Genomic DNA, 12,747 nt, shown 5'->3' on the forward strand with positions numbered 1-12,747 from the left:
TGTTCTAATTCTTATTATGCTACTACTCAACTAAAAATCGTCAGTCTCCAAACTCCTTAGCTTGCCATCAAGGTCCTCCAGACACTTTCACTCACCAAGGCTAATGTCCTTCCAATCTCTTTATCACCCCTTGTGATAGGCAAAATTCTAATCAGGCTCCTAAGACTCCTGTCCCCATGGTATACATGCCACATGTCATCCCTCCCCTTGCATATGGGAGAAACCTATGAGTAGGTTTAGGTTATTAATCAGTTGACTTGGAGTTAAATCAAAAAATTAACCTGGGTGGGCCTGACCTAATTAGGTGAACTTTAAAACAGAGAGAGAGATTGGAACCTTCCAGAAGTCAGAGAGATTCTCCTACTAGCCTTGAAAAAGTAAGCTGCCATGTTGTGAGAGGGTCTACAAAGGAGGAAACGACAGGGCCAGGAACCTGAGTGACCTCTAGAAGCCATGAGTGGACCCTGACTGATAGCTAAGAAGAAAACGGGAACCTCAGTCATACAACAGCAAGGAATGGAGTCCTGCCAACAACTACATGAGCTTGGAAGAGGAGCTCCAGAGAGGAGGACTTTGATTTTAGCCCTGTGTGGAGAATCCAGCTAGGCTGAGGCCAGACTTATGACCCACAGGAGCTGTGAGATGATACATGTTTGTTATTTCAAGCTGCTAAGTTCATGGTAATTTTTTATACAGTGGTAGGAAACTAACACATCCCTATACTCAAGCCACATGCAATTCCTTGTTATTATCCTTACCCAGGCAAGTTTTCCTAACTCTGGGAAAACTTTAATCAGAGCCTTTTCTCATGCTGGGAGCCTTTTCTTGTGCTGGGAGCCTTTTCTTATCTCTGTGACTGAATCATACCCAAATATCACCTCTTCCCTGAAGCCTTGTCCTGGCAAACCTAGACATATGTTACCTGGTCATTTTTTTTTGCAGTGCCACAGTTATTTTTCTTTACTTGGGCCTTGTATTGTCAAATGCCCCAGGCACTTGTTTTTCATTCCTGTCAGACTACAGGCTCCCTTGGGGGTAGTCTGTGTCTGCCTCATCCTTGTAGCCCATTCCTACCTAACTCCCTATATTGTCAACACGCATTTTAAGCCTTGGGAAATAGGTGAAAAGGGCCGTTGATTGAAGTAGATGTCCACAAGGGTTCTAATTTATGGTAATATTTACCATTTGGTAATTAACAATAATGGGACTCTTTGGTAAGGTCCATCATCAACAGTACCATAGAAAGTAAATGTATGTCAGCTGTCAATCGCTGAAATAAAGGCCAGCTTCATCTAAGAAATGAATTGGGTTATGAAAAACTACAGAAGAAATATTTGATAGAGGGAGTGGTGGAAGACAAAAGTTACATTCTTTATAAATTGAAGTAGGGAATCTAGGAGGATTGGCTGCTTTTTTCCTAATTGATGGAATTGGATTGAGAAACATAATCCATGCCCCATTTGTATCCCAAAATAATGATGGAATCAGGTACTCATTCATCTCTTTCTCACAATTCAAGCTCCCTGTCACCTAGACACATGTGTATCTGCTCTTCTACTGCATGAGTACTGCTCTTTGAGGCAACATTGTCTGATGACAAATGCTAGGCATAGACAGAGCTCTCCTCACTTAAGGGTGAGTAAACAGGGAGAAAAGTATAACACATGAAAGACTACCATAGAGCATTCATCCTGAAGACTCAGAAAATGCGTAGGCCTCTGAAAATAATTTTCTGCTAGAAACAAAAAAGGAAATTAGAAAGCTATTTAGCATTCTCCATGGAATACTCAAGGAGACTATTATTTTTTGAAGAAGCAGATGAAAGCCAAAAGGCAGATACAAATTGACAACAGAATCTCATATGGTGAGAGGGTGAAGAATTGTGAGCAAGTTAAATGCCAAAACAAAATTAAAATCCTCATCAGATGCAAGAGAAAGCAAAACATACAAAAGAAAACTGAGTGTCATGAAGAACAAACTTGAGCCATGCTACCAAGACCAAGAGAGTGAAACAATGAGGTAGTGTCACAACGCAGGTCCTTAATAATAACTTAATGGTTATATATGTTTCTGAGGAGGATATAAGCAAACTTGGAATAAAAGCGATGATCAAAAAATAATTAGGGCTGAGAAAGGTCTGAGTTTGTAGATCTGAATAGTTCATCGCATGTTAAATGAAACTATAGAGAAGACAGACTCAAATCAGCCCACCTACTGATTTTAGAAAATTATAAACACCCTTAAAGAAAAATCAGATTATCTGAAAAAGAATGAAAATCAGGTCACCTCTAAGTTCTTCTACAAACCTGAGAGTCAGAACACAAGGGAACAATGTTTGCAGAATTTGCAAGGAAAGGCTTTATAATGATATTATACATGTATAGCCAGGTTGTTTGTCATATATGAAGGTTTTGGGAGGACAGATCCCAATACATAAGAGCTCTGGAAAAAATCAAGGAAAAGAAACATTTAAGTAATATTTATTGAACGTCTTGTATGTGCCTGGCATACTTCAAGGTGCTGGGCTTACAATAATGATCAAAACAGATGAAGTTCCTGCCATCACAAGACTTACATCTTAACAATAACAATGGAAATACACAAATAAATAAATATAAGATATATTACTATCCAGTAGAGAATGCTGTGAGGATAAAGAAAGTGGAGCAAGGTGATAAAGAATGACAAGGTTGATATTTTAGATAGTGTGGCCATAGAGGACCTCTCAGAGAAGAGAACACTAGAGAGTGAATAACAGAGCAAATTAAATCATGGAAACAGCACATAAAAGACCATGAGAGGGAAATTTGCTCACCATGATTGAGGAAGAGTTAATGAGGGCATTATAGTTTAGCAGAGTTGGAGGGAAAGAGATATGGGAGATGGATTTGGAGAGTCATGGGGTAGATCAAGTGGGGCCTTGACACTGGGATTTCAAAGTCTGGATTTCATTTCAGACACAATGGAAACCATTATGTGGATTTTTTCTAGGGGAGTAATGTGACCTGACTTATGTATTGAAAAGATCACACAGGAGTTGATGTGGAAAATTAGACAAGGAGAGGTGAAGGGTCCAGAGGAAATGGGGAGCCTGATCAGGAAAGCCACTACAATAGCCCAGGTGGCCCATGACAGTGATTTTGGTCAGGGTGTCAGACGTGGAGCCATTACAAAATGACCAAATTTGAGATATATTTTTAAGGTACTAATGGGTTAGATGTCAGGTATGTGAGGAAAAGGAGAGTCAGCGATGACACCAAAGTGTTTGGCTTGAGAAATAGATAAATGGAGGTGCCATTTTGAGAATGGGATATTAGGAAAGGAGCATAGAAGAAAAGCATTAAGTTTCTGTTTCAGACGTATTAAATTTTAGATGACTAATTTATTTATTTATATATATATATATCAAGGTAGGCCTTGGCTTGGCCAGGGAGCTGCTTCCTAGCAGCGACTATGCTATGGAAGGAGACACAGGAGTAGTGGACCCATCTCTGCTGTAACATCCAAGTGAAAATGTTAAGTGCCCAGTAGGATGCAAGTATCACAGTCAGGGGCAAAATTGAAGTCAGACAGACCCACTTCCAGGAGTCATTAGCATGTAAATGATGAATGACACGTAAAGCCACAAAGAAGACCGGATTCCATCCTTAGGGCAGGGGATCACAAACTACAGGTCATGGGATGGCCTGTATCTTGATCCATTAAAGTTGTGTCCAAACACACCCGTGCTCACTCCTTCTCGTATTGTCTTCGGCTGTTTTTGTGCTGCAAGGGTGCCAGTCCCCAGAAGAAAGAGCTGGAAATTGTTTCCTGTGTGTCCTTCTAGAAGGTTTATCCATATCCATCTGTCATCCATATATCTATTTACCCACTATCATACAAATTCGCACATAAACATACATAGGGATGAAAAATTTTTGCGTATATATTTATCTGGGATATAGATGCATACATTTTTAGATTATGTAAAAGGGCTGCACTATATACATTGTTTTATCACTTAAGTTTTTTGCATTTAATATATCTTAAATATTTCTTTTCATGACAGTGTATATAGGTGTCTTCTCTCTCTCTCTGTCTTTAGTAGCTGCCGAGTATCTGGTTTTATGGATTTATCATAAGCAGTCCTCTATTAATTGACAATTTGATTGATTATTTGTTTATTTATTCCCCCACCCACCCTTCAATGCTGTCATGAACATCCTCATACATTTTTTTGAGCACTAATACAAGTCTATCTGCAAGATAAAGATAAAAAGGTAAATGACTAGGTCAAAGGGTAGATAATTTTTAATTTTCATAGTTATGGACTACTTGCCCTCTGTAAAATCTGTGCTAATATGCATTCCCATCAATAGTGTATGAGTGTGCTTATTGGTTTTAAAACCACTTAAAATTAAGGATTTGAATATGCTTATACAGAAATATATCTTAAAATGAGTAAAGCAGTCACCACATTGTGTATATGACTTTGACTTTGATTCCTTTAGAATATGATCCATGGTATAATCTTTACTACACTATATATATATCTAATGCAAGTCTTAGCGGACTCAATGAAGCATTTTATAAGACATTTAAAAATTTGAACTGGGCCTTACACAGTACTGCATGATTCATATGAAATCATATTGACACACTAGCTCACTTTGCCTTTTACTGTGACATACATAAAAACATATATTAAATATATCTATCATGTGATAAAGGAAATGTTTTCTATTAAAAAAAAACGTCTACCACGCTTCTCCAGGTTCTGCCACAATGCAAATTTTGTATTATGGTTCTTAGTACATTTTTTCTTGCAGCTAGATCTTTATTAAAGTCAATGAAAGGCTGTGCTTTTCATGTTATGAATAGGCCTCATAATTATCTAATGCAACTACTCCAAAAATCAGATTAGTAATTAGCTGGACCAACTGATTGGTATGACTTCCTGGATGTGGCTCTTTAATGTTGAACATTTACTTTGTGCTTGAAGGATTTGTTTGTGTGTTTCCTATGTGTGATGAGAGCTTTTCAATAATTAGCTCCTAAGGGATGTCGTATTCCAATAGTTAAAGAATAATTACAGCCTTATGAAAAGTGAAATGACTTCGGCTTCCTTTTGTTGTGGTTTAATTGTATGCAACAAGTCTAGGAGGCATCTCATTTCAAATTGTGATAGTGAAGATGTAGCTTTCATTTAAAAAAAAAAGGTGTGAACATTGTAAAGTGGCAAATTGGTATAATTTTGAAAACAAACAAGCAAACCACCCTATTAAAACAAGCCTTGTGTTATTTCATTAGTTCATAATTTTGATTACAAATTAAACTGTGGCAGAGTGAGAAGTTGTAAGGTTATAACTACAATGAGGTGGTACTTGAAAAAGTTCACATCAAAAGGCATCAGCTGGGAGATAGGCATTGTAATGGACTGCTAATTAGTGCCAGCCACAGAAACGAAGAAGAATAGAATGACAGGCCAGTTCTCACAGATCATATAGTTGGGGGGAGAAATGAGAGTAAAACACTAAAAAGAATATTTGTTTTTACAATGCCCTTCCTTTTATTTTTGAAAATTTGGCTGTTGGAGGAAAAAGAAAAGGTCTTAAATCCAACTGTACCATGATATTTTCACTCTAAGCTTGTATGAGGTGCTAAAAGGTGCTACTTTATACAGTAACATGTCAGTCAGCTTTTGCTGTAATGATGCTGTGTAACAAAATGCGCCATAACTTGGTGCCTTAAAATAACAAGCATTTATCTGTCAACCATAGATCTGTGGATTGGGCACAACTTGACTGGACCAGGCTGGACTCCAGGATCCAAGCTGTAGGTCAGGCTCAGATCTGCTTTATCTATCCTCTCGACCGATGGCTGCCCAGAACATGCTCTTCTCACAAAGTATAGCAGAGGCACAAGAACTGAACAAAGTGCACAAGGATGTAAGTTTCCACTAGTTTAGTGGTAAACTTCCATTTGCCAAAGTGAGTCACATGACCCCGTCTAAGATCAGTGGGGTAGGGACGTGTACTCTACCCACAGTGCAAGAGGAAGGAAAAAAAATATGTGAACAATCACTCAGACTAACATAGTACCACATGTTGATCATAATGGTTGATCTTCCACTGATAGGAATGAAGATCGTCCCACATAATACATACACACATACACACACACACACACACACACACACACACCTTTGATTACATCAGGCCACAATTGAAAATGTTCAAGAAAAGGAAATATGGGGGCATCTAGGTGGCTCAGTGGCTGAGTGTCTGCCTTTGGTTCAGGTAGTGATCCTGGGGTCTTGGAATCGAGTCCTGCATTGGGGTCCCCATGGGGAGCCTGCTTCTCTCTCTGCCTTTCTTTGTCTTTCATGAATAAATAAATAAAATATTTGAAGAAAAAAAGAAAAGGAAATATGACGAGCCCCTTTTACTTGCAGCGCTGGATGTAACAAGACCTAGTAAAAAGCCATGCCTCTTGTGCAGTGAGATTTGGGCCAATGGAAACCCGAAGCTGAAAGAGTTAAAGGAATATTTTCCTTCTGCCCACCTTGAAAATCCTATAGGTCAAATGTGTGATGAGAAGTAGACTTGCTTTGAAAATGCTAGAACTTTGCCTAAACTTGTGTAATTATCCATGCAAAACCTGTCTTGTTTCAATGCATCCTATCAGATGGCTTATCCCAGCACTGATGAAATTAATAATCCACAGAGCTGGCGGCAGCCTTGTTGAAGCCATGCACCTTGCAAATAGTTGAACTCAGAATGGTCTGGAAGGAGGAATAAAACTGTAGAACCTCCTTGGTCAAGTGACATCACCCATTTCAGAGTGACCGATCTGTGATTCTGAAGCAGATCGTGGAGGAATTCCAAGCCCATCTGCGTTCCTTCATCAAATAACTGGAGGAGATTAGAGATGGTTTTTTTTTGCACAGCTCTGTTTTTGACCATTACACGATGTGGACAAAGAAAACTCACTGCTTGCGAACTTGTTTTTAGAAATTGTCACATCCCTGGAAATGGTGAGATGTTGCCTTAGAAGAAACCTACAGTATCTGTGTGTAGCAGACACTGTGCTCTGCTGGCATCTCCTCGGCATTCACCGTCCCTGCATTCTGATGACTTCTTGCTGTAAACACCTGCCACTCTCTGCCTGGCTGCTGGGGTAGGCTTGGCCCATGCATCAGGCAGGCCCCAAATGTGGGAAAGTTAGTATCTCCAGGGGAGCAGCCTCAACCAGTGATGGATGGGCTTGATGTTGAAGCACCCGATCTTCCTGCCCCCTTGCTTGGGACAATTCTGAGTCACATTCTCCACTCTTTCCCAGGATTTGCCAGGAGGACTGAGCCCGAGTGGCCCACAGCAATAACCTGCTCCATAATGCACTCTTTATTGTCTTCTTTCCATTCCCTGACTCACTTCCCCACTCCCCTACAGGTGCTTCCTGGGATCACCTCCAAAATAAACTATTTGCACTCAAATCCCCGTGTCAGGGGCTGTTTGGGGGAAACCCAACCTAAGACACTGTACACCTGCAAAGCTTGACATTTCATCTGGTTTTGCTACTTGGTGAATAAAAAAGCTCTGTCTATTATTCTAACTCACTGCTTTTTTCAGAAGATTCTGCTAGTGTCAAAATAGTCTGCCAACAATGCTGACGGGCATCTGGTCAACGCCAGGGAAGAGTCTTCATGAGATCAGAGCCAGGTCCTGATTAGCCACCTCTCCAAGGGACTTGTCAGAAAGTGGGGAGCAGACTGAGAAGGCTTTCTCCAGTGTCCTGAAGTTGCCTAGTTTCCAAGGACAAGTCTTAACCTGCTTGATAGAATTTTGGACAGAAGAGAAGTGCCCATTCTCAAGACGATTAGGAAAAATTTCTTTATGCTTTGGCATCTTTGGCAGATTTTTTTTTTAACCAAATAGACAGGATACATCTTTGCATTCAGTGTCCTACCACCCTTAATGCGGAAGCTGTTGCAGATGAGCTGAGCCCTTTAGACATCATACTTCTCTTCTAGGTGAGGCTACTAGTGGGTGGTGGAGAGTTTACATACTGCCTTGACTTCAAGCTGCAGCCTATTGTAAGATGAGTGAAGGAGGAGACACTGCCCACGTCAGGGGGCTCGCTGGCTCTAAGAAGGCGACACTTTGTTCAGAAATTTTAACATGTGCATCTGAGAATGAAGGAATTAGGGGATGGAATCTGGTTAGTGCTAGTAGATTGACTTGGCAGAAAAAACTTGGTGGAGGCAAATCCTTGTCAGTGTGAGGGCAGGTAGAGGTTGCTGGACAGCCAGGGAGGTTACAGCGGGTTTTTGAAGTTTTCTTATGCGCAGGGATCCTTAACACTGAAGTGCATAACCTTCTGCTGCCACCAGTGGTGTCAACGAGACAGATGCAGACACAGATGCAGACACAGATGACCTCTCTGACTTGACAAAGGGAACTGATGCAAAACCCAGTCCACCTGAAGTCTTGGCGAATTCTGGAGTTTCTGGGACTAGCCTCGGGCCCACCTGGCCGCAGGAGCCCAGGGGATACTGACACCATTTGCCATGCTGGTGTCTCTCTCGGAATGAGCGAGACATGAAGTAAATGGGTCGCATGTCACCGATGACCATGTTGGAGCTACAGGTTTACCTTCTCAGTCTATTCAAATGAAAGAACCTTCTGGCGGACGTTTACTTTTGAGCAAAATGAATGCTTTTTGCTCGCTTTGTGAAATCTGCATCCATTTCCTTTTGAGGGAGGAGGAAGTATTCATTCATTTTTGCCTGGAAGAAATAAAGACTGAAAAACAAAATTGTATGAAGATCGGTGTGATTGAAGACAATATGAAAGGAGTATATTTCCAGTGCAACCAATGAGTTATACGCACACTTCCGCATGGATGTGCCTTTTCTAGAAGTTTATAGATTCCTTTCGACTTTTAAATGGGACTGTTGCCTCCAAAACTTTTTTTCTTTTGCATTACTGATTTTCCTTGGAAACCACAGCTTGTAGAAGTTTAAGTGATTTATTCCACTATGAATATATAGAAAGCTATTTTTGAAATGGTTTTTTTTCTTGAAGATGAACAAGTTCCTCTGGAACTGTTGATTTAACTATTCTTATATGAATAATCCTTAGCACCTTTCACATATAATGGAAAAAAGAGAAAGTCTGCCGTTTGGTCCAATCACAAATGTTCTCACTTAATAAATTAAGCTTGATGAGGTTTTGGCACACCGGTCTTCTGTGTTGCTTTCGCGTAAATTTTAATTCCAATCTGTTTCCTTGTAAACAGTGGATAAGCTTGTAGGAATGTTCTCTCCCTTGTTTAGGGATGATTTGCCTTTTCTGCTCCAGCGTCTCTCCTTACCTCCACCCCCTCTCCAAAAGTCTTCACATATTTCTTCTCCTTCAGAACTTATATAAATATATGTTTCTTTGTGATGCTAAAAACTAATCTTTGTTTTTTCAGGCTTTTAGGAGGGATACTTACCTTAATCCTCTTAGGTCTGTGTGCCTTGAAGTGATAGCACTTGGGAAGTTTCAAGTTTCAAGAGCAAGCTCTCCTAGGACCTGGTTGGAGGGAGCTTCCCTGAGATTCCTGTCCTATCAGCCCTGTGGGGAGCACTTGAAAAAGATGTATGTCTCCCACTGTTGCTCTGCGTTTGGCTATCTACCAATGGTGCATTTAAAGAAAAGAACACAAAAGAAAAGAGCGGGGGTGTGGCTGGCAAGAAGAGAAGAGAGGACAGAAGAATTTAAATCATAATACATTGTTTCCACTTTTCTGCCTTTTACAAATAATTAATTTCCTAATTATGGAGGTGTTCCCCCCCTTTCCCTTCTCTCTCTCTTTTTAAAAAAAGATTTTAGAAGTCCACTTATTTTATTAAGATACTGTATTCCCATCATCAGGCTTATGCAATTAATAATAAACTGCAGGGTTTCTGATCTGGCATCCAAAGCTGTTTGTAAATCCCATATGTCCCCACATTACCGATCAACAAACCAGCCCTCAGCAAATTGCCTTGATAAAGATCCTCATCTCCCAGAGCATTTATTAAGCACCCTGCACTGCCCACGAGGTAGTGAGAGGTGCTGATACTGAGCGAGAAATTCACCAAAGCAACTGTCAAGATTTGTTTGTTTTAAAAAAACGCCCTCTGGCTATTATTTGGGATTTAGTGAAAGTCATTTATTTAATATTCAATAGCTGGTCTCCCTCGCCAGGATCTAAACCAATGTCTCCTGAATGCGTACAGTTCACAGGCCTCCGACCACACCAGTCATTCAGGGGAGCTGTTAAAAAATGTGAATTCTCATGCCACAGACCTGCAGAATTCGAACTTAGAGTGGAGAAGAGGAATGTGCATTTCTAACAAGCTGTCCTGGAGCTTCTGAGTAACTAAAGTTTGAGACACCCCCCCCCCCCCCCAATCTGGCTTCCCCACCCACCCCTATTTCAGCTCCTGGGTACCCAGTCGAGGTAACTCTCTCTGGTCCCTGTTTCCTCTCCCTTTTTAAATTATTTTTTTAAAGATTTATTTATTTATTCATGAGAGACACAGAGAGAGAGGCAGAGAAATAGGCAGAGAAGCAGGCTCCATGCAGGGAGCCCGACATGGGACTCGATCCCGGGACTCCAGGATCACGCCCTGGACCAAAGGCGGACGCTCAACCGCTGAGCCCCCCAGGAGTGCCCCCTTCCTCTCTCTGCTGGGGTGGCAGTGTCTCGGGGAGGGGAGGTGGTCTAAGCATCTGTTGATTTCGCCTGTTTGGCACTGATTTCCCACCCCCTTCTGGTAATAGGTCTTAGATTCTCCTCCTGAGGAGCCAACCCCAACCCTCCCCGGCCCTTAACTCTTGGGATCCTACAAAACCCAACATCTCCGAGCCTCTAGGAGGGATCATGTGACCCAAGCCCAGCCAATCAGCACACTCCATCCCTGGGGCCACAGCCCTTGGTTGGTGGACACGTGAGTGAGCTAATCTTGGGAGACCCGAGCTGGGGTTTCTGCTGCCAAAATGGAGAAGGAGAAACTTTCTCTTTGCTGGGATTGCTGGCGATGAGAATGACGTAAGCCTGGAACTGCAGGGGAGGAAGCAGGGACCCTTGCCTCCATGGGGACAGGTCCAGCCCAAGAGTGTTGCCAATGATAGAGCCAGGGCCAGAGCTTAGCAACACAGTGGGAGGACCAAAGTGCTGCTCCCACCCTACTTCAGTCCCTGGGTTCCATCATAGTTGCAAGGCACACATGCCTCAGCTGGTATATCCCCGTTTCTGTTTCTTCCAGTCTGACTCAGGTTTCTGACATTTTCCCCAGAAAGAAGCCAATTATGGAGAAAGGGGAAAAAAAAAAAAAAAAAAAAAAAACCTGATTTCTTGCACAGTCAGGATTGGTCTGGTTTGGACTAACGTTGGATGTTCAGTCTGAGGACTGACCTAATGGTGATCAATAAAAATAGGTTAGATTGGGGATCTGGAAGCCCCCAGGGGTATGGATAACTCTTGGGTTGATTCCAAGATGCTCAGACTAAGTCGAGGCCTGGAATATTCTGTGACATCTTTGTGAACATGTGGTCTGCCAAGAATAAGTCCTTAAGGGGACAGTGAGACAGAGTGTTTTCGTTGGGGTCTCATGGAAAATGCCAGACCATAGCCGTTATACTTTTAGTCTTGAAAACACACTCTCCGCAGACTCCATAGCTTAAGCATGACCTCTGTAGCTGGTCCAGCCCTTCAAAACTATGATCACCGCAGATTGCTCAAGTCATAATGGCACCTACTTGAATTCGTGTAAAAAAAACAAGCTCTGGAAACATGAACATGTGGGGAAGAAGATCAAAATATGTTTAAGAACAAGGATTTTGACATCAGAAATGACTCCATGTCTTGACTCTATCAGTTGCTATCTGCTTGATCTGGACAACTTGTTTAGAGATTTTATCTATAAAAGAGGATAATAATGGTACTCTTGTGTATAGATAACTGTAAGAATTAAATGAGATCATGCATATACTGCTTAGTGCGATGTCTGGCCCATTGTGATTAATAGCTAACCTCAGGTCCTCTTATTATTGATCTCACTAGACCTCCTTGACATTTATGTTCTCCTTTTACCATGTATTGATATGTTCCATAAAGATCTCCCCTACCACCCACCCTTCAGCTCAAACTTTTAAACTCTTGGCAGTAGGCACTTCCGTTCACTAACTATGGTTGGCTCTAGGTCTTGGATCCTCAATTTACCTATCTGAAAATGGGGAGAGAGGAAGGAGAAACAGCGTTGTTGGACCAATGTTATGAATATTTTCACTACTTCTAATATTTCTAATGTGGTTCCAAGAACTCTAAGCACTTACTAACCAACTAACTAGAAGGTTCTAGGAAAACACGTCAAGTCTTTATTGCTTAATCACTAATTTTGTCAAGGGTAGTTTAAAATATACTTTTTCCTCTGCATGAAGAACTGTGGGTGTGACTCTACAGGTATGAATTTGGCCAGGAATCAGAATGACTTCTACTGTATACTTTAGGGTTTTACTGCAAGTGCTATCACTTGGTAAGAATATTCTTTTGAAGCTTCCAACCTAGAAGATAAATTGCATTTTTAAAATACTCAAAGATGCCCCCCATTTTTTCATTTCTTTGATGCATATAATTCTTTTGACTCCAGCCCAATTCTCACCTTTTGGCAAGTGACCAATTCACAGATTCCGAGCAATATTCAGAATGTATTCAGCTAAAACAAATCAAGTCCGA

This window comes from Canis lupus, chromosome 2, assembly GCF_011100685.1.
Source record: "Canis lupus familiaris isolate Mischka breed German Shepherd chromosome 2, alternate assembly UU_Cfam_GSD_1.0, whole genome shotgun sequence".
Taxonomy (NCBI): Eukaryota; Metazoa; Chordata; class Mammalia; order Carnivora; family Canidae; genus Canis; species Canis lupus.